The sequence below is a fragment of the Bombina bombina genome, chromosome 8, assembly GCF_027579735.1.
Source record: "Bombina bombina isolate aBomBom1 chromosome 8, aBomBom1.pri, whole genome shotgun sequence".
In the NCBI taxonomy this organism is placed as follows: Eukaryota; Metazoa; Chordata; class Amphibia; order Anura; family Bombinatoridae; genus Bombina; species Bombina bombina.
Window position 1 is genome coordinate 40,096,150 of NC_069506.1, and position 22,868 is coordinate 40,119,017.

The following is a 22,868-nucleotide window of genomic DNA, read 5'->3' on the forward strand; positions in this document are numbered from 1 at the left end:
GTAGCTGCTGCTATGCCAAAATGCAAAGGGAGACTCCCTTTTTTCCCCCTTCTAAAGATAAAGATAGAAAATGAAATAAACGGTTAGCGCTGCAAGGCATAAAGAGAAAAAACCATAGAAGGACATACACAATATATGCATAAATCACAGAATATAAAAATAGTTAGGAAGTTCAATTAAAAAAAATTAATAAAAAAATGTCCATAAACACATAGGTAAAATAGTGAGCCGGGAGCAATGTGAAAAATATTTCAAATAATCCCAGGAAATCTTCAAATACGGTTCCCCCAAGGATGTACACTTACTTGAGGAAGCCTCAATCCATATGAGGTAAGTAATGACGTAATCACCATCAAATCCAGCTGTTTTGGCAAACCACTGATTTCTGATGTGAGTCCTCTATAGCTCTTGAAGTATCTACAATAAGAAACTTTCCGACCTCCTCTCCTCAGGAAATAGTGAAACTTCACAGGTGTATGAGTTGCTTTGCCTAGATCTGCTTGCAGTTGTAAGGGGCCCTTCCTAAACAGATTGTTTCTTTCTCTGACCTGCTTGGATATTAGTAAATACTAAAATAAAACTATTTACAAAAATCGTTCAGAATTTCTTCAATTACAAGCCTATGCTGACAACTGAACCTGTTCCCAGTCTAGGCAAAGTGTTTATGGACATTTTTTTATAAAAAAAATTTAATTGAACTTCCTATTTTTATATTCTGTGATTTATGCATATATTGTGTATGTCCTTCTATGGTTTTTCTCTTTATGCCTTGCAGCGCTAACCGTTAATTTCATTTTCTATAAATATATATATATTGTAAAGTTTTTACTGCACATAATTAAATATATGTTACAATATCAAAATGTTTACTGTCTGTTTAAGCTCTGGCTGCACACACTTGAAAACTACCCAATTTAATTTTATTAACATATCAAGAGAAACGGACAGATAGAAGTTTGAATATCACAATATTTATTTCTTTAAACAAACTAACATTAGAAAAATCAGGAACTAAACATAAACATGGTATATATATATACAATAGATTCATAAAAACACTGTGTCTACTAAGCCAAGAAAACTAACTTCTAAGCACAGTATCTTTATACATGACACTGAATAAAATACAGCATAACTAAATCTCACACTACTATATTCTACTTTATGTTCAGCTCAACTAGACCTTCAAAATACTCTTTATACATTGGGGGGGCTTTTACCACGTCTACCACTTTGATTCTGTTGGGATCCCAGACACAATCCTCCTCTCGTCCACTTTTAACCATGGTATTAAACGCAGGTACCCAAGCTGTATCGTAGCCATGGTTGTGCCAAGTCTTCTGCAAGAGGTGATGCTGATAATCTATCTTTTTCACCTTACCTACATTAACTCTGACCTTTAAAATAACTTGATTACTTTTGTCCTCAACAGGGTAACATTCAGCTTTATTTATATCCCTGCTGACATAGACACCTCTCCCTAACATGCCATCAGCCGATTGCTTAAACCCATAAATGATAATTTGTGCAGCAGCGGGCGCATTTGTGCCGTGGTACATAGTGTAGATTTTCCCATCCAGCGGTTGATCGTTGCTTTTAAGTAACCTTTCACAAAAGTTTGGCAAAGACTCCTCCTCCCATAGAGATTCCTGGCAGTATACAGAAGCCATTGTCCTAGAATAGATGCACACACTCATTACACAAAATACAAAATATATTCTCTGTACTTCACACAAAATAATTACTATTTACAGTAAATATTTTCATCCAGAATACGGCTGTGTATTCTGTGTGGTTATTAAATGTTAAATAAACACCAATTTGTAAGCCCTTAATCATGCAGTAGAAGTTCTAGGAATCAACCACCCTTTCAGTGAAGAAGCGCTTCCCAAAATTACTCTTGGACTTCTTCCCTTCAACGTGAGATCATAACCCCTTGTTCTGGTGCTGCTCCCTTTGTAAATATACTTTTTGCGTTAGCTTTATTTAGTGCATTGGTAGATAAGGTAATACTTTTCTAAAGCTTTCTAGACAAGACAGTACATACATTTCCAGGGGAAAGGGAGGGTCATTGGAATATTTTCAAAATTGTGCATTTTATGTAAATATAAATAAATTGTTGTGACAGTTTTACAGTGGAGATAAGAAGACACCATCTTTTCATATGATTTATCAGTTATAAACAAAAATAATTATATGAAGCAGTTCACTTTTAGAAAGGATAATATGTCAAGTATATTAAGTGGTTAAAGATCCTCTTAAAGGGACAGTCTACACCACAATTTTTATTGTTTTAAAAGATAGATAATCCCTTTATTACCCATTCCCCAGTTTTGCATAACCAACACAGTTATAATACTATACTTTTAACCTCTGTGATTATCTTGTATCTAAGCCTCTGCAAACTGCCCCTTTATTTCAGTTCTTTTGACAGACTTGCAGTCTAGCCAATCAGTACCTGCTCCCAGATAACTTCACGTGCACGAGCACAGTGTTATCTATATGAAATATGTGAACTAACACCCTCTAGTGGTGAAAAACTGTTAAAATGCATTCTGAAAAGAGGTGGCCTTCAAGGTCTAAGAAATTAGCATATGAACCTCCTAGGTTAAGCTTTCAACTAAGAATACCAAGAGAACAAAGCAAAATTGGTCATAAAAGTAAATTGGAAAACTGTTTAAAATTGCATGCTCTATCTGAATCATGAAAGTTTATTTTGGCCTAGACTGTCCCTTTAAGCATAAAAAAAATATTGTTCGCTTTTTATTTGGTAGTACTTGTAGAGATGTGATGTCAGTGCATCATTAATTAATTTAAATATCTTTAAAGTTAAGGTCCATTTTGATGAATTAGTGCCTGGTTTTTAATAAGCCTATTAAAAACAAGGGCACTTTAATTCATCAAAATTTACATTTCACTTGTTTTCTTCAAACCGTACCTTTTAATCCTGGCAGACGCTCCAGCACTTCCTCCACCCGTCGCAAGCCGTCTTCACGGGTCCAAAATGACGAATCCGGCTTCCTCCAATCACAGCGTTGCATCAGGCCAAGATTCCCCCGGGGGAAGCTGTGATTGGAGGAAGTCTGATTCGTCATTTCTGATGTCTGCAAAAGCATCCGACGGCCGGGGGAATCGCTGGAGCGGCATTCGGGATTAAAAGGTAAGTTTTTGAAGAAAACAGTGAAATGTCAATTTTGATGAATTAAAGTGCCCTTGTTTTTAATAGGTTTATTAAAAACCGGGCACTAATTCATCAAAATGGACCTTCACTTTAATAATAGGATGTCAAGGGAAATAAGCGCAGTGTAGTTACTACAAAGTCAATTTTTATGCCTATACGTTTGATTAATTAATATTTTACTTTTTTTTATTTTATTAAACTAAAATTACCATAAGTTTTTATGGTAGAATAAAATAAGCATTTAATTGTTTTGCTTTTTTTTAACAAATTCACTTGTTTTACTATGTATGATCAATTCATTTAGAAGTGTTTTCAAAGATAATAAAAATCATTTTGTAAGAAAATAACAAAAGTATTGTACAGGTGATACCTTTAAAGGGACACTAAACACAAGTTATAAACTACATGATTACAAGCCTTCATATATAAGAATAATTTTACAATAAAAACTGCAGCTTTATTTTGTCATAGAAGTATATTGTTTTATGTTTATTCTTTTCACTGATTTCCCTGGCCACTAAGGAACAGACTCTTTTTGCCCAGTTGCACTTACAAAGAACTATCCTGAAGTATATCAGTCTGATCCCGCCTATATAGGTCAGTCCAGTCCCAAAATACCATGCAATCCTCCTCTAAAATATATATGGCTGCACTTCACTGACGAGGCCCAGAATACCGAAATGATCATCTGGGGTTGTCATGTTCCTTGTTCAGAGGAGAATTGCCTGGTATTTTGGGGCTGGACTGACCTTACTTGGCGGGATCAGACTGATATATTTTAAAAAAGTTTTCCTCTTTGGAAAGCACAACTGGACTAAAAGAGGCTGCTCCTAGGTGGTGACTCGCCATAGAACAAGCTACTGAGCTGTTGTTCGTTCCTGGTAGAGCGCTTCTCTCTTTGTATGTATTTTACAACAAAAGGCTGCAAAATAAATAATGAATATATACTGCAATAATGTTTCACTTGCAATAATCAAACATTTTTTGTGTTGTTGAAATGTCAAGTTTAAAGGGATATTAAACCCAAATGATTTATTTCATGATTCAGATAGAGCAGGCAATTTTTCTTCGTTCTCTTGGTATCTTTATTTGAAAAGGCAGGAATGTAAGATTACGGCCCGGACCATTTGTGGATCAGCACCCTGGATAGCCCTTGCTGATTGGTGGCAACGTTTAGCCACCAATCAGCAAGCGTTACCCAGGTGCTGGACCTACAATGGGCCAGTTCCTAAGCTTTCATTCCTGCTTTTCAAATAAAGATACCAAAAGAATGAAGAAAATTTGATAATAGGAGTAAGTTGCTTAAAACGGCATGCTCTATCCGAATCATGAAATAAAAAAATTGGGTTTAGTATCCCTTTAATAGTCTTTTAATAACTAATAGTGGATACAATTGCAAGCTGTGTCATAAGAGCTTGCAATTGTATCCACTATTTACATAGTGTACATCACTTTTGTTATTTTCGTACAAAATAATTTTTATTATCTTTAAATACGCTGGTTAACACAGTACTGCCCATTTTCTGCATTCAGAAGTGTGAAACATGGAGTGAAAGTTCCCCTCCTGGAACAATCTACACTACTAATGTAATAGTCTGAATTTGTCTTGCTTTGCACAGGGCACACCCATGTATTCTTATCACACTGTATTTCTGGAATTTACAACTCAAAGAATTCTCTCACCTCAGTCTAGCTAACGATTTCACATCTCACTCAGAGCCTCAAAGGAAAATGTATTCCTACACCCCTTGTAGCTTGTGTGCACATTTCAGACTATTACCAAATATCCATTTTAAAGAATTTTAGGACTACAGAGGAGGACAGAGAGAAAATTATTAACACTTACATTGGTTAAAAAAAAAGGCATTTAGGTTTGGTTCCATATGCAAAAGTTAACATGGTAATTTATCCTAACCCACCATCAAAGATTCAACACAAATTACAAATAACAAACATTCTCACCCCCTGGATTACTGCATTAAAGGGACATTCTACTCCAGAATTTGTATTGTTTAAACAGATAGATAATCCCTTTATTACCCATTCCCCAGTTTTGCATAACCAACACTGTTATATTAATACACTTTTAGCTCTGTGATTGCCTTGTATCTAAGCCTCTACAGACTGCTCCTTATTTCAATTCTTTTGAAAGAAGTTCAGTTTAGTCATTCAATTGCTGACTCATAAATCACTCCACGGGAGTCGGCACAATGTCATCTATATGGCACACATGAAGTAGCACTACCTAGCTGTGAACGTCTGTCAAAATCCAAGAGGCAGCCTTCAAGGGCTTAGAAATTAGCATATGAGCTTACCTATGTTTAGTTTTTAACAAAGAAACCGAAACACAGAATTTGACGATAGATAAGAACCAAAAAGGCCCATCAAGTCTACCCATATTACATGTTATTTTTTTCTTAGGATAGCCTTATACATGTCCCAGGCATTTTTTAATTCCTTTCAGTCTTTGGGGCATATTTATCAAGCTCTGGAGCTTGATGCCCGTGTTTCTGGTGAGTCTTCAGGCTCGCGGGAAACTGAAGTTATGAAGCAGCGGTCTTCCATAACCTGTCCGACTGCTCTGACGCAGCGTACAGAAATCAACCCGATCAAACACAATCGGGTTGATTGAAACTATACATATTTAGTTCATAGACGCCCATTTACCATCTCCGAATGGAGCATGAGGGCCTGTGTTTCTGGCGAGTCTTCAGACTCGCCAGAAACAGCAGTTATGAAGCAGCGGTCTTTAACCCTGTCCGTCTGCTCTGAGCAGGCGAACAGGAATCGACGCAATTCAACCCGATCGAGTACGATCGGGTTGATTGACACCCCCTGCTGGCGGCCCATTGGCCCTGAGTCTGCAGGGGGCGGCGTTGCACCAGCAGTTCTTGTGAGTTGCTGGTGCAATGCTGAATATGGAGAGCGTATTGCTCTCCGCATTCAGCGAGGTCTGGCGGACCTGATCCGCACTGTCGGATCAGGTCCGCAAGACCTTTGATAATTCGGCCTCATAGAGTCTTTCTTTGTACGTTTAATATTTTAGACCGTGTAAGAATACCAAGAGAACAAAGCAAACTGGATGATAAAAGTAAATTTGGAAAGTTGCATGCTCTATTTGAACCATGAAAGTTTAATTTTGACTAGACTGTCCCTTTACTGTACAATGTAATGCAAGATGTATACAAATTAAAACTGCCATTACCTATGACCTTATTAAGGACCAGATTACAAGTGGAGCGCTATTTAACGCTCCCACTAGAAGTAAGCATTCTGTGCGTGTCAAGCGTTTAAAAAGCCATACTCACAATATTGTGCACACAATAACCTATTCCTTCATAGCAGTCAATGAAGGAAAAAAACACCCTACTCGTGTGCTAACCCGATCCCATATTCTCAAGTGCGCTAACCCAACATTAAAATATGACTTTTTCACATTCTTATGTTCTTCACATAGAAGAATATGTTCTATGTATTCATAAATACATATTTCTGTATATATATATATATATATATATATATATATATATATATATATATATATGATGTTTTTTGGTATATATATATAGGTATATTTATGTACAGAATATTGAAATGTGAAATATTTACAGTACATACACAGTATAACACTCTATTAAATATGAATAGAGCTGCAACAACTAATCGGCATAATCGATAATAATCGATTATGGAAATAGTTGTCAACGAATCTCATAATCGATTAGTTGGTTTGCAATTAGTTGCTCGGTGCACAGCACCAACTGCTTCACTCCGCTGAGCTCCTGCACTTGGTATTGTGATTTATGGTTATGTCCTTAGCCTAAAGGATGTCTACAGACATTTTACTTTTCACTTTTTCAGGACACTATAAGTTTCTTTTTAAGTTTACAACTACTCCTGTCTTATGTGCAACCCAGAAATAAAATAGGAGTCATCATTTGTATTGTTTATATAAAATCAGGTGATTTGGGACTGTGCTTTGCATGATATAGTGCTGAGCTTGTTATTTACACCTAGCCCTAGATTGATGGCATTTGTTATATGAATTTATGTCACTATTTGCACAAATTTTAGCAGATTGCTTGGTATTGCTGATTATATGTACTCTATAGATAAATGATTAAGGCTGTGTCCTGTTACTGAGATATAGTCTTTAGCCCTTTTGCCATTTTTTTGTTTTTTTATATTTTTAATTAATTGTAATATGTACAAAAAAGAGTGGACTAAATATTTTTTACCCTAACCTTATAGCTGGTTGTTTACCATTGCATATAGATATTCAAGATATTTTATGTCAGAATGAAGACCAGGCTTACTATGTTAAGAGGCCCCTTGCATTGGTAGAGAGCTAACAAAGATAAATAGCCCACTTTGGTGAAATTAGCAAAACCCAACTTATGTATCTTAGGCACCTAAACACCATCTGAGTGCCTCTTCTTTGCTGCAGGCAAAAATAGCAAGCCAGCCTCAGCCAGGAGCATGTGGACATGTTGACATGTTTGCAATTCAATGCAAAGTTTCTGAAAGAGTGACTAACAGAATGTTATAAACAGTGGTAGTCTACCTATTACTTGTTCTACCTCTTTTCAAACAGTTTGTGGTTTTATTATGCTTAATTATAAAAATTTGTTCTGCTGCTTAAAAAAATTGGACCAACAGTTGTGTTAATGTAAAGTTTTAGTCTGAAGTTTATATTTATAACACTCAGTATGTAGATTTTTATTTTAAATATAGGAAAAAAATATTTGGTTTTATCCGATTAGTCGATATTGCATAAATATGTTTTTTTTCATGGTTTTACCTACTTAACTGCAAAGGGCTTCAATGCATATATATATATATATATATATATATATATATATATATATATATATATATATATACTGTATATATATATATATATATATATATATGTGTGTGTGTGTGTCTATATATATGTGTGTGTGTGTGTGTCTATATATATGTGTGTGTGTGTGTGTGTCTATATATATATGTGTTTGTAAGAGTATAAACGTCTATAAATACATATATACACATACATCTGTAGACATGTATGTATCTCTATGGTAAAGCTCTTTGACTGCCTTTTTTTTTCTAACACCTGCAACCTCATATTTTTTAGCCCTTATAACTTTTTTGTGCAATATTTTTTTTAAATAATTTTTAGTAGATGGTGTTATTATGAGTGTAACTGTACTATGTAATGTATTTCACAAAACAGTTAACCAGAGCTCTCATGTCGCACTAACCCGACAAGCGTTACCTTCAATTGCACTCAAGTGATAGCATTTACATACAGCAGGCCTAAGGCTCATTTGAGCAGTGGCTCTCTGATTCTAAGTGGCTCTGTTACAAGTGGCAGAGTTACTCACTGGGGTTAGAAACTGGAGGTGGAAACTGCAGTCCCACTAACAGGTAAACTAAATAACTAAACTTCTACACAATGCTCTCTATGTCTTTTCTGCTCACTCTGTTTGCCCTTCTCCTAAAACTCAAAAATAACAACAATCCCCACACTATCCATATCTCACCCTCCCTTCTCTCATCCCCTATGCTGTCCTCTCATGAACTACTCTGTTGCCCTAGAAACACTTCCCCCTCTAACTCTCCTGTGTCTAGTCATACGCGCTCCTACAAGTCTCACTCTCACCTTCTGTCACTCTCACTGCTACTACTGCTTGCTGCTGGTGATGTCTCTCCTAACCCTGGCCCTGCAGCAGTCACCACACTTTTACACTCTCGCTCTGTCTCCCACTGCAAAAACTCTAGGTCACGCAATACCAACAATCTCACCTACATTAACCCACAGCGCCTATTCCCTCCTTTCTCTTGTGCCCTCTGGATTGCTTGCTCCTTCTGTAACAAACTTACAACTGTCCACGACCTGTTTGTTTCCAATGCTTTCAACCTTTTAGCAATTACTGAAACCTGGCTATCTTCATCTGACACTGCTTCCATTGCTGCTCTCACACACAGTGGTTTCCACTTTAGCCACACACCTAGGCCAGGTGAAAGACATGGTGGCGGTGTTGGCATCTTACTCTCCCCCTCCTGCTCCTATCAGTACCTATCTTGATTTCCATTTCTCTCCTTTTCTTCCTTTGAAGTCCACTGCATTCGCCTGTTCTCCCGCCTCTCTCTCAGAGTGGCAGTTATCTATCGCCCCTCTGGACCAACCTTCCAATTCCTTGACAACTTTGCTGCCTGGCTTCCTTACTTTCTCTCTACAAATACACCTGCTCTAATCCTAGGGGACTTCAACATCCCCATTGACAACCCATCTGCCCCTGCTACCTCTAAACTTCTCTCACTCACTAACTCCTTCGGCCTCTCACAATCCACCCTATTCCCTACCCATCGTGATGGATACTCTATTGATCTGATATTCTCCTATCTCTGCTCTCTCTCTGATGTTGCCTGTTGCCCATTTCCCATCTCAGACCACCATCTGCTCACCTTTAATCTTAATATACAGACTAAACCTACTTCTCCCCCTCGCACCTGTAGAAATCTGCACACTGTAGACCCTCCCCAACTCTCCAACCTTATTCAAATACGCCTCCCCCACACTTCCACGATATCCTACCCTGACCTTGCTATAACCCACTATAATAATACCCTCTCCTCTGCACTTGACGCTCTCGCTCCACTCCAACTTCGCAAAGTCCCACGTCGACAGCTCCAACCCTGGCACTTCCAGCAAACACGCCACCTGCAAAAATGCTCCCACACTGCTGAACGTGCCTGGAGGAAATTCCGCTCTGAACCCGATTTCATGCACTATAAGTTCATTCTTCACTCTTACACCTCTGCCCTTCCCCTAGCTAAGCAAACCTACTTCTCTTCTCTTATATCCACTAATTTCTCAAACCCTAAAATACTTCTCCATTTTCAAATCTCTCCTCTACCCACCTGCACCACCCCCCTCATCTGCATTCAGTGCTCAAGACCTGGCTGACAACTTTTTCAATAAAACACTTACCATCCAAAGAAACATCCCAACACAAGCCTGCAATCTTCCAACTTTGCTCCCAGCCACCCCCTCTGCCACTCTCTGCACCCTCCTCCCAACCACTGAGAGTGAAGTGGCTTCCCTATTGTCTTCCTCACATCTCACTACCTGCCCACTTGAACCTATTCCTTCACATCTAATACCTTCTCTGTCTCCCACCCTCACTCCGGCTCTTACTCATATATTCAACCTATCCCTTCCTACCGGCTCATTCCCTGCCTCCTTCAAACATTCAAAGGTCACCCCCATCCTCACAAAACCCTCCCTTGACCCTAACTCTCCTGCAAACTACCGCCCCATATCATTGCTCCCGCTAGCTTAAAAAATCCTTGAAAAACTAGCTTTTGATCGCCTAACCCAGTTCCTGTCCTCCAACTCATTGCTCGACCCCCTGCAATCTGGCTTCCGTCCCCAACACTCAACTGAGACTGCCCTCACCATGGTTACTAACGACCTCCTTTCTGCTAAAAACAAAGGCTACTACTATATACTCATCTTACTTGAACTCTCTGCTGCTTTTGACACTGTTGACCATCCCCTTCTCCTACGGACTCTCAGCTCTCTTGGGTTCTGTGACACTGCCCTCTCCTAGATTCACTCTTATCTATCTAACAAATCCTTCTCCGTCTCTTTTGCTGATGACTCCTCCTCTCCATTGCCTCTGTCTGTTGGAGTACCTCAAGGCTCTGTCCTGGGTCCTCTACTCTTCTCTATTTACACTTCTTCACTGGGTAAAATCATCAACAGCTATGGCTTCAACTATCACCTCTATGCTGATGATACCCAGATCTACCTTTCCACCCCTGTACTCTCTCCTGTCAATTTTCACATCAGCGACTGCTTATCTAGCATTTCCTCCTGGATGGCCTCTCACCACGTAAAAATAAACATGTCCAAGACCGAACTACTTCTAATCCCCCCCTCTAACTCTACTCCAGTTTCTAATTTTTCCATCACTGTTGGCGGCACCACTATCTCCCCATCACCCCTTGTCCGCTGCCTCGGAGTCACACTTGACTCAAATCTGTCCTTCATTCCCCACATCCAAATGCTCTCTTCACCCTGCCGCAACCACCTACACAATATCTCCAAAATGTGTCCATTTCTGAGTGCCGAAACTACTAAACAGCTAATCCACTCCCTGGTAATTTCCCGACTTGACTACTGTAATAACTTACTATCTGGCATCCCTCTCTCCCGCCTCTCTCCCATTCAATCCATCCTAAATGCATCTGCAAGGCTAATCTACCTCTCTCGACGCTCTGTTTCTGCTGCACCTCTCTGTGAGTCCCTTCACTGGCTCCCCATTCACAGCAGAATTAAATTCAAAATTCTCATCCTGACCTACAAAGCCCTCACCAATGCTGTCCCACCCTACCTGTCCTCACTCATCAACAAATATACTCCAGCCCGCCCCCTAAGATCCAACAATGACCTGCTTCTTGCATCCTCTACCCTCACCTCCTCTCATGCTAGACTACAGGACTTCTCTCGTGCGGCACCAACCCTCTGGAACACACTTCCTTGAGCTGTCAGACTTTCCCCTAAACTCTCCTCCTTTAAACGTTCCCTAAAGACCTTTTTGTTCAGGGAAGCTTATCACCCGACTCATTAACAAATTAACTTCACTTACCCAACAGTTTATAAATAAAGAATAACTATAATAATTACTTGTAATACAAGCGAAGAACCCGACGCGTGCAAACAGCCATGATAAACCCCTTTTTTTGCTTGTGCGCAACTGTTAGTGCGCCACTCGTAATCTACCCCTAAATCAGCAGACCTAGGATTCATTACAGCAACCTGGCTTGATGGAAATGCAAGCCTAATTCTGGAAGCAGCAGCACCACCAAATTATTAAACAACCCACTGTCCAATGCAGAAAAGAAAAGGGGGGAGGTGTATCAATGTGTCAATCTTTTTTAAAACAAGCTTAAACCTCAGACTCTTTTCAGTTGGGCAAAAAAAATCATTTGAATGTGTGACTGCCAGGAATGCAACAGGCATTAAAATTCTCCCGATCTATCGCCCTCCTGGAGATGGAAAGTAATTCTTGCATGAATCAATAGAGCTGGAATCTGCATAAGTTTTAGAACACATCAATCAGTTGGCTTATACCGAGGAATTCCAATGCATGGGGGGATGATAAATCTTCACAGTTTGGATAAGACCTTCTTTCCATGATGCACTCACTGGATCTTTCCTAAGCTGTCCCTTCTGTTACCCACACACTAGACCTTGTATTAACCCCTCGGGTAAAAATCTCAAACCTAATAATAGACCAAGTCATGTGGTCTGACCACCATTCTATTAATTTCTCTATAACTAGTCACTTATACACCCCATTCTTCTGTAGAGATGACTAGTAAAAGGTGTGACCCCTCAGATACTCATGTCTAAGCTTGAGTTTACCTATATGTTAAACAGCTGTGATGATGTCAACTCTCTGGTACAACACTACAATACCAATTTGAAAAATGCCCTGGACTCCATTTCCCCAATATGCACTAGGTCCCTTACCACTCATTATAAGGCTCCGTGATTTGACAGTACCATCAGAGAGAAGCAAAAGAGAGGGTGTGCTCTTGAACGAAGATGGAGGAACAGTGGAGAATAAACTTAAACTAGTAGAACACACAAATGCTTATCAAAAGTTATCCACACAGAAAAAGTCATATTTCCTCTCTCGAGAAATCGCAAAAGCAAAAAATAGACCAGACCAGCTTTTTCGCACAGTTGAAAAACTGTGCAATCCAACTTGCCTAAACAGTGTCTCAACCTTCAATCAATCAAATTGTGAAGACCAGCTACACCTCACCTTATGTTACTCCAACTTTCAACCTGTTTTGTTTTGTCTGTCTTATGTATCCATAATTACCATGAAGCAATGTCATTGTTAGCCCTACTCATGTAACTACCCACACTTATTGAATTTAACAAATAAATAATAATAATATAATGTATACAGGTCTGGTCTGATTCACATGCCCAGTATATTTCACAGATTAGGCAGAGGGGTAGAGATGGATTTGAAAAACTGGTAGGATTAGGTAGCAGAAGATGACCTGTATCCCATGCTCACTTGGGATTTTGTTTTGTGGTAAGCTTTTTATACCCCCAAATCATATATTGTAGAACTGCCGTTGCTTTCCTGGCTCCTAAAAATGATGTATACAGCTCCTCAATTTCCTGTCTGGCTCTTCAGTGTTAAATACATTAATCAAATACAAACATCCTGTGCAGAACATGCGCTCAGTCACACACTATATGGCTACCTACCTCACTAACGTGCCTCAGTTGGGAGCTTGATGTAACTTGTGCCGGGAGGATAATATCCTGAGAAGCAGTCTGGTGCCGAATACGGAGAAGGGAATGACTGGGGGTAGAAGAGGGCACAATGTTAATATGATGACAGAGAACATCTGGATGAACCTCACATCCAATAAAGTACATGTGCGAGACAGAGAGTATATGGTACAACCAGACCGAGCCTCTAGGCTGACCTAGACAGTATAACAAACCAGTCCATAACCAATAAAAACAGGAATTCTGTTAAAATATTATCAGATGGTCATATAAAATGCTTAAAGGGACACTGAACCCTGATTCAGATAGAGCATGCAATTTTAAGAAACTTTCTAATTTACTCTTATTATCAATTTTCTTCGTTCTCTTGCTATATTTATTTGAAAAAGAAGGCATCTAAGCTTTTTTTGGTTCAGAACTCTGGACAGCACTTTTTTATTGATGGATTAATTTATCCACCAATCAGCAAGAACAACCCAGGTTGTTCGCCAAAAATGGGCCGGCATCTAAACTTACATTCTTGCATTTCAAATAAAGATACCAAGAGAATGAAGAAAATTTGATAAAAGGAGTAAATTAGAAAGTTGCTTAAAATTGCATGCTCTATCTAAATCACAAAAGAAAAAAATTTGGGTTCAGTGTCCCTTTAAAGGGACAGTCTACACAACAATTTGTATTTTTTAAAAAGATAAATAATCCCTTGATAACCCATGCCCCAGTTTTGCATAACTAACACAGTTATATTAATATACTTTTTACCTCTGTGATTACCTTGTAGCTAAGCCTCTGCAGACTGCTCCTTATCTCACTTCTTTTGACAGACTTGCATTTTATCCAATCAATGATGACTCCTAGGTAACTCCATGGGCATGAGCACAATGTTATCTACAGTATATAGCACACATGAATGCCCTCTTGTTGTGAATTTTTTTCAAAATGCATTCAGATAAGAGGCGGCCTTCAATGGCTTAGAAATGAGCATATGAGCCTACCTAGGTTTAGCTTTCAACTAAGAATACCAAAAGAACAAAGCAAATTTTATGATAAAAGTAAATAGGAAAGTTGTTTAAAATTACACGCCCTATCTAAATCATGAAAGTTTATTTTTGACTAGACTGTCCCTTTAATAATGTGTAGTACAAATCAGCCTGTCTCTACAGTTACACACCTGCTAGCACAGAGATGCAGGGTGTGTGTAGCTGTTTCTTAGTGGGCTGATTGGCTGTACTGCCCTGAAATAAATATATACAGTAGTGTAATATTTTCTAATATATTATTTTTTTACTCACCAAAGCACAAATTAATTACATAATTTAACATAAATGTATTTAATGATAATTTGTGCAATAAAAATTGAACATTTTTATCTAGCTAATTTTAGCTTAATATTGGCTAACATTTTAGCCGGGTGGTCAGTGAAAGCACACTGCAGTGCACAACTTAAAAATTAAAAAAACATATTGATGCACATATAATTTCATTTTTATTGCGCAGTTAATAATAATGTCCTAGAAAAATGGGTTACAATGTTTATAGATGATGTTTTAAAGTGAAGGTCAATTTTCATGTGAAAGTGCCCCGTTTTTAAAAAAAACTATTAAAAACAGGGGCACTTTCATTTATGAAAATTGACATAGCACCGTATTTTAAAAATACTTACCTTGTTCTTCTGAAACGCCGGATCACCGTTCTGAAACGATGCCCCGCCTGCTTCTTCCTGGTTTACTTACCCAGCAATGACGAAACCGGCTTCCTCCAATCACGGCATTGCCTCAGGCAATAATTACCCCGGGGGGGGGAAGCCGTGATTGGAGGATGTCGGAATTGTCATTGCTGACGTATGAAGAGGCTTGTAACCGAGAATTGCTTTGATAAATCCTGCTCTATGTATTGTTATTGCACGCTATTAAATATTATGTTATGTGTTTAATTCATCATAAGTTTGAGAGATTTATTTTTTCTGCTTGAAAATAAAATCTTTTCTGGGGTTTCGCTGTCTGAAAATCACAACACAAACTAATGCTGAGTAAAAAGTTTCATTGAAATCTTCCTTTTCAGATTTTAACTTGTTTATAGATTTATCACAATGTAAATATTGGAGCAGCACAATTAGAGCTCAAGGCTGGAAATCAGTGAGTTTTCTTAACCTTGGATGAAAATACCCAGCACAGTTTCCCATCAATGTTATTGTTGCCATAAAACTAAAGATGAAACAGGAAAATCACACTTCGTAGTATAAGGATCTTAGGGTGTCCTCAGTTTTACCTACCTCACCAGCATCCGCAAGTGCAGCTAATTCACTAAAGAACAGAGAGTGAGTTCACTTTAGTGAATAGAACAGCTGGTGAACCTGGAGAGTGCACTATTTAGTATTATGTACTAAGCTTCTGTTAATAATTACTACTAGATAAATGTGAGAACTTTGTGTGAATTAAAGGGACAGTACACTGTAAATTTGTTTTTCCATAAATGTATTTTAAATGACTTGTTATACCAACTGCAGAGTATAAAATATTTGAGAAATTGCATTTTCGGGTTTATTTGTGTATCTGAAGTAGCTGGTTTTGTGCTTTGAAACCCCAGCCTATTACAATGGGTTGAGCTTCAGGTAATATCAGATCTCATTATGTTATCACTTTTATGTACACAGACTTGCTTCCTTATCTTATTTTTTGTCTGGAACACCAAAGCTCCATACATAGAGAGAACAATGGAAAATTATAATGTTATTACTTAACTATCATGCCCCCCACTGAGGGTGTAATCTCTTCTGCTGGCTGTGTTTACTTAGGCTTGTCAATAGCGTATACGCCAGTATCAAAACTTTCAGTATAGGTTGGGAAACCACAAGCTAAATCAACTATTTCAGATGCTGAAATATGAGTAAAGGAGCTACTTGCAACCAATTTAATACACTCTAGCAGGTAAAAAGGATCATTGGGAATAATTTAAAGGGGAGAAAGTTTTTGGGTGAACTATCCCTTTAAAAGTGAAAGCAAATATCTAGTCCTGCAAGTTTTACAAACGTGTAACAATCATTACACATACACTGCTGCATGCTGTAAATGTGACAAGCTATATCTTACATTATTACATAGTCTATAGGAATTATTATAGCATAGCTGGAGTATTATTGAATTGTATACATAGAATTATTAATAAACACACAGAGAATGTTACCAGACACAGTATAAGCAGAGCTGTTGTATATAGTCACACAGATATAGGATAAACAGATCTGTATATAGTCACACAGATCTGTATATAGTCACACAGGATACATAGAGCTGTATATATAGTCACACAGGATACATAGAGCTGTATATAGAGTCACACAGGATACACAGAGCTGTATATAGTCACACAGATCTGTATATAGTCACACAGGATACACAGAGCTGTATATAGTCACACAGGATACACAGAGTTGTATATAGAGTCACACAGGATACACAGAGCTGTATATAGTCACACAGATCTGTATATAGTCACACAGGATACATAGAGCTGTATATATAGTCACACAGGATACATAGAGCTGTATATAGAGTTACACAGTATACGCAGAGCTGTATATAGTCACGCAGATCTGTATATAGTCACACAGATATAGGATAAACAGATCTGTATATAGTCACACAGATCTGTATATAGTCACACAGGATACATAGAGCTGTATATATAGTCACACAGGATACATAGAGCTGTATATAGAGTCACACAGGATACACAGAGCTGTATATAGTCACACAGATCTGTATATAGTCACACAGGATACACAGAGCTGTATATAGTCACACAGGATACACAGAGTTGTATATAGAGTCACACAGGATACACAGAGCTGTATATAGTCACACAGATCTGTATATAGTCACACAGGATACATAGAGCTGTATATATAGTCACACAGGATACATAGAGCTGTATATAGAGTTACACAGTATACGCAGAGCTGTATATAGTCACGCAGATCTGTATATAGTCACACAGATATAGGATAAACAGATCTGTATATAGTCACACAGATATATCGTCACACAGGATACACAGAGCTGTATATAGTCACACAGGATACATAGAGCTGTATATAAAGTCACACAGGATACATAGAGCTGTATATAGTCACACAGGATACACAGAGCTGTATATAGTCACACAGGATACATAGAGCTGTATATAGTCACACAGGATACATAGAGCTGTATATATAGTCACACAGGATACATAGAGCTGTATATAGTCACACAGGATACATAGAGCTGTATATATAGTCACACAGGATACATAGAGCTGTATATATCGTCACACAGGATACATAGAGCTGTATATATCGTCACACAGGATACATAGAGCTGTATATATTGTCACACAGGATACATAGAGCTGTATATATCGTCACACAGGATACATAGAGCTGTATATATCGTCACACAGGATACATAGCTGTATATAAAGTCACACAGAGCTGTATACAAAGTCACACAGGGTACATAGAGCTGTATATATAGTCACACAGGATACATAGAGCTGTATATAGTCACACAGGATATAGAGCTGTATATAAAGTCACACAGAGCTGTATATAGTCGTACAGGATACACAGAGCTGGGTATAGAGTCACACAGAGCTGTATATTGAGTCACACAGAGCTGTATATAGAGTCACACAGAGTTGTATATAGAGTCACACAGAGCTGTATATAGAGTCACACAGAGTTGTATATAGAGTCACACAGAGCTGTATATTGAGTCACACATAGCTGTATATAGAGTCACACAGAGCTGTATATAGAGTCACACAGAGCTGTATATTGAGTCACACATAGCTGTATATAGAGTCACACAGAGTTGTATATAGAGTCACACAGAGCTGTATATTGAGTCACACATAGCTGTATATAGAGTCACACAGAGCTGTATATTGAGTCACACATAGCTGTATATAGAGTCACACAGAGCTGTATATTGAGTCACACAGAGTTGTATATAGAGTCACACAGAGCTGTATATTGAGTCACACATAGCTGTATATAGTCACACAGAGATGTATATAGTCACACAGAGCTGTATATAGAGTCACACAGAGCTGTATATTGAGTCACACATAGCTGTATATAGTCACACATAGCTGTATATAGAGTCACACAGAGTTGTATATAGAGTCACACAGAGCTGTATATTGAGTCACACATAGCTGTATATAGAGTCACACAGAGCTGTATATTGAGTCACACATAGCTGTATATAGAGTCACACAGAGTTGTATATAGAGTCACACAGAGCTGTATATTGAGTCACACATAGCTGTATATAGAGTCACACAGAGCTGTATATAGTCACACAGAGCTGTATATAGAGTCACACAGAGCTGTATATAGAGTCACACAGAGCTGTATATTGAGTCACAAAGAGCAGTATATTGAGTCACACATAGCTGTATATTGAGTCACACATAGCTGTATATAGAGTCAGAGCTGTATATAGTCACACATAGCTGTATATAGAGTCACACAGAGTTGTATATAGAGTCACACAGAGCTGTATATAGAGTCACACAGAGCTGTATATTGAGTCACACAGAGCTGTATATTGAGTCACACATAGCTGTATATAGAGTCACACAGAGCTGTATATTGAGTCACACATAGCTGTATATAGAGTCACACAGAGTTGTATATAGAGTCACACAGAGCTGTATATTGAGTCACACATAGCTGTATATAGAGTCACACAGAGCTGTATATTGAGTCACACAGAGCTGTATATAGAGTCACACAGAGCTGTATATAGAGTCACACAGAGCTGTATATTGAGTCACAAAGAGCAGTATATAGAGTCACACAGAGCTGTATATTGAGTCACAAAGAGCAGTATATAGAGTCACACAGAGCTGTATATATAGTCACACAGAGCAGTATATAGAGTCACACAGAGCTGTATATAGAGTCACACAGAGCTGTATATAGTCACACAGAGCTGTATATAGAGTCACACAGAGCTGTATATAGTCACACATAGCTGTATATAGTCACACAGAGCTGTATATAGAGTCACACATAGCTGTATATAGAGTCACACAGAGCTGTATATAGTCACACAGAGCTGTATATAGTCACACAGGATACACAGAGCTGTATATAGAGTCACACAGGATACATAGAGCTGTATATAGTCACACAGAGCTGTATATAGAGTCACACTTTGTATTAGCTGTACCTGAGTTTCTGCTGCCAGTAACTACCAAGAGCAGTGTCTGAATGCAGAGGATGTTATAAAGTTTCTTTTTTACTTTCTCCTCCCACTTCCTAGATAAAACATCTGTCGTTTGACTCCTCTGTGCCCAGGAAAGTGTTTCCTGTTTTATTTGCATTCTCTTTAACAGAAAGAAATGGGCAGAGGTGTAATAAGAATATACTTGTGTGTTAGAGAATTCTGTTACTTACATATAACTCTGTGTTTAACCCTCACATATCAGACCAGAGCAGCAATACACTGCAGATCCTCAGCAGTGCACTGACAGTGGGCCAATCACATACAGCATATGTGCGTAGACACCAATTACTAGCTGTGTACAACTGTGGCTAGTAGCCAATCAGAAGTGTACTACCAGCGCCATTCCATTTACTTTAACCATGCTCCCAGCGCAATCTGCCTGCCTGGCTCCTCAGTGCAGAATTACCGCGTGGGAGGACTGATGTTCGATGCTTCTTATTGGCTGCATGACCGCAGATGAAAGACAGAGAGGAAGCTGAAGGTTTAGGAGTGGCCATGAAAGTATTTCAGGGGTTACTTTTGAAAGTGAAAATGTAATATGCACTTGTGAATATAATTTCTCTTTTTTTTTCAGTTTTATTTTATTAAGCAACAGAAGAAGAAAAGGATTTATTTTTTAACATTTTTCAAACTGTTCAATCCTCATCTGCTTTTGCAGTAGATTTATTATTTTAATCTTGGGACTTTTTTAGATCTCCATTCTTTTAAGATCAAGTTCTGAGTTGTTAAAATTACCATATTGATAAACTTACTCTGCTTTTCAATAACGTCCTTTAAATTAAACTGGTAGTCTTTTTTGATAATTGTTTTAAGCCCAAATAGATCTTAAACCATCATTTTTTAATTCGTGCCTCGTGGACACTGATAATCCCTTTATTACCCATTCCCCAGTTTTGTATATACAACACGGTTTTATTAATACACATTTTACCTCTGTGATTACCTTGTATCTAAGCCTCTGCAGACTGTGCCCTTATTTCAGTTCTTTTGACAGACCTGCATTTTAGCCAATCAGTGTCCTCTCACAAGTAACTCCATGGGCGTGAGCACAATGTTATCTTTATGACACAGGTGAAATAATGCCCTCTAGCTGTGAAAAACTGTCAAATGCTTTGAAAAAGAGGCAGCCTTCAATGGCTTAGAAATTAGCATATGAACCTACCTAAGTTTAGCTTTCAACTAAGAATACCAAGAGAACAAAGAGAATTTGATGATGAAAGTAAATTGGAAAGTGTTTAAAATTGCATGCCTTATCTGAATCATGAAAGTTTAAATTTGGACTAGACTGTCCCTTTAAAGAAAATTTGTGGTAAGTGAGCATCATGTCGTTTACATTTCCAATAATATGCAATTTTGTTATTCTTGGAAAATATATTGATCATAGCCGGAGATACATAAGACAAATGTATTAGACGTAATTGAGATTCCCTGCAAGCTGCAGTAACTGTATTTTTGTCTACTTTTTTAAAACTTTGAACTAAATCAGTATGGGTAATATTAACTGCTGCAATTTTGCACCATTTTTCCTTAATTTCTTCAAATTTTTCTGTCATTGGATCTAGAAGGCTTTTATACCAAGGATTAATAACACTAACCCCATGCCTGTATTGTTCAAAAATAAAATCTATCCCTTATATATTCCAATTCCACCCCTATTGATTAACTCATTTATAACAAAGGCTTCCAATTTGTAGCTATGCAAAAAATGAACAATTTTTACAACCATATTCCAACTTAAAGGGACACTGAACCCAAATTTTTTCTTTCGGGATTCAGATAGAGCATGAAATTTTAAGCAAGATTCTAATTTACTCCTATTATCAAATTTTCTTTATTCTCTTGGTATCTTTATTTGAAATGCAAGAATATAAATTTAGATGCCGGCCCATTTTTGGTGAAACACCTGGGTTGTCCTTGCTGATTGGTGGATAAATTCATCCACCAATAAAAAGTGCTGTCCAGAGTTCTGAACCAAGAAAAAAGCTTAGATGCCTTCATTTTCAAATAAAGATAGCAAGAGAACGAAGAAAAAATGATAATAGGAGTAAATTAGAAAGTTGCTTAAAATTGCATGCTCTATCTGAATCACGAAATAAAAAAATTGGGTTCAGTGTCCCTTTAAAGGGACAGTCAAGTCCAAATTAAATTTAAATTAATCTGATGATTCGGATAGGGCATGTCATTATAAACAACTTTCCAATTTACTTTTATCATCAAATTTGCTTTGTTTTCTTGGTATTCGTATTTGAAAGCTAAACCTAGGTAGGTTCATATGCTAATTTCTAGGCCTTTGAAGGCCACCTCTTATCTGAATGCATTTGACAGTTTTTCACAGCTAGACAGAGATAGTTTATTTGTGCCATACAGATAACATTGTTTTTTATTGATCATCCTTAATAAAAACAGATAAAAAATGTAAAGTACAGCAAATAAAATTGTAAATATGCACCTCACAGTCCCCTGTATTCAAATGAAATAGTCCAGTGGGTTTAGGATATCCTGAGCAGAAGAAAATATAATCCAGAGTTCATTCTCACGTGCCCTTGGTTGTTATCAGGCCTGGTCCCACAGCATAAACCACTTGGCCTGAGATGTCCTTGTCCTAAGCCCCTTACTCCCTTTCAGGATAATAGGGAGGCGTGAAATCAATCAGCAATAGCCAATCAGCTATCACGCCCTCCATACAAAGAAGTACAAAGACATGAGGGAAAACTTACCCTAGCACTGGGAAATACTGGCTGTGCATTATGTTCGTTCAGGTTACACTAAGGTAACTTGCTGTGTGTATGGGCAGGGGGTAATCAGCCAGGAAGGGCCATGCTAATGGCATCCTGTCTTGTACCAATGGGGCAGTACTCAAAGGTGGAGGAAATACACATCTGTAAAGGCAGACATCAAATGTATGTGTGAAACATCCTTAGTAAAGTAGCCTGGGGTAGTTCCAGATGGTAGGGGATACACATCTCTTTAAAAAATACATATTCATTGGAGGTCGACAAATCTTTTTACAATGTAGGAGCCAGTAAGAATATTTAGGAGCCAGGCACACTTTTATGAGCCAGACATTGGGATTTGTATACAGATATATGGAGAA

At 38.0% G+C, this 22,868-nt stretch overlaps 1 long non-coding RNA gene across 1 annotated transcript; it reads right to left on the minus strand.

Moving 5' to 3' along the window:
• Window positions 1-951: 951 nt before the first annotated feature.
• Window positions 952-19,772, minus strand: LOC128637974 (uncharacterized). Its single transcript, XR_008399023.1, has 3 exons — window positions 19,718-19,772; window positions 13,473-13,569; window positions 952-1,674 (listed from the first exon to the last, which is right to left on the minus strand). It is a non-coding gene; the product is annotated as an uncharacterized LOC128637974 (long non-coding RNA).
• Between the last annotated feature and the right edge of the window lie 3,096 nt (window positions 19,773-22,868).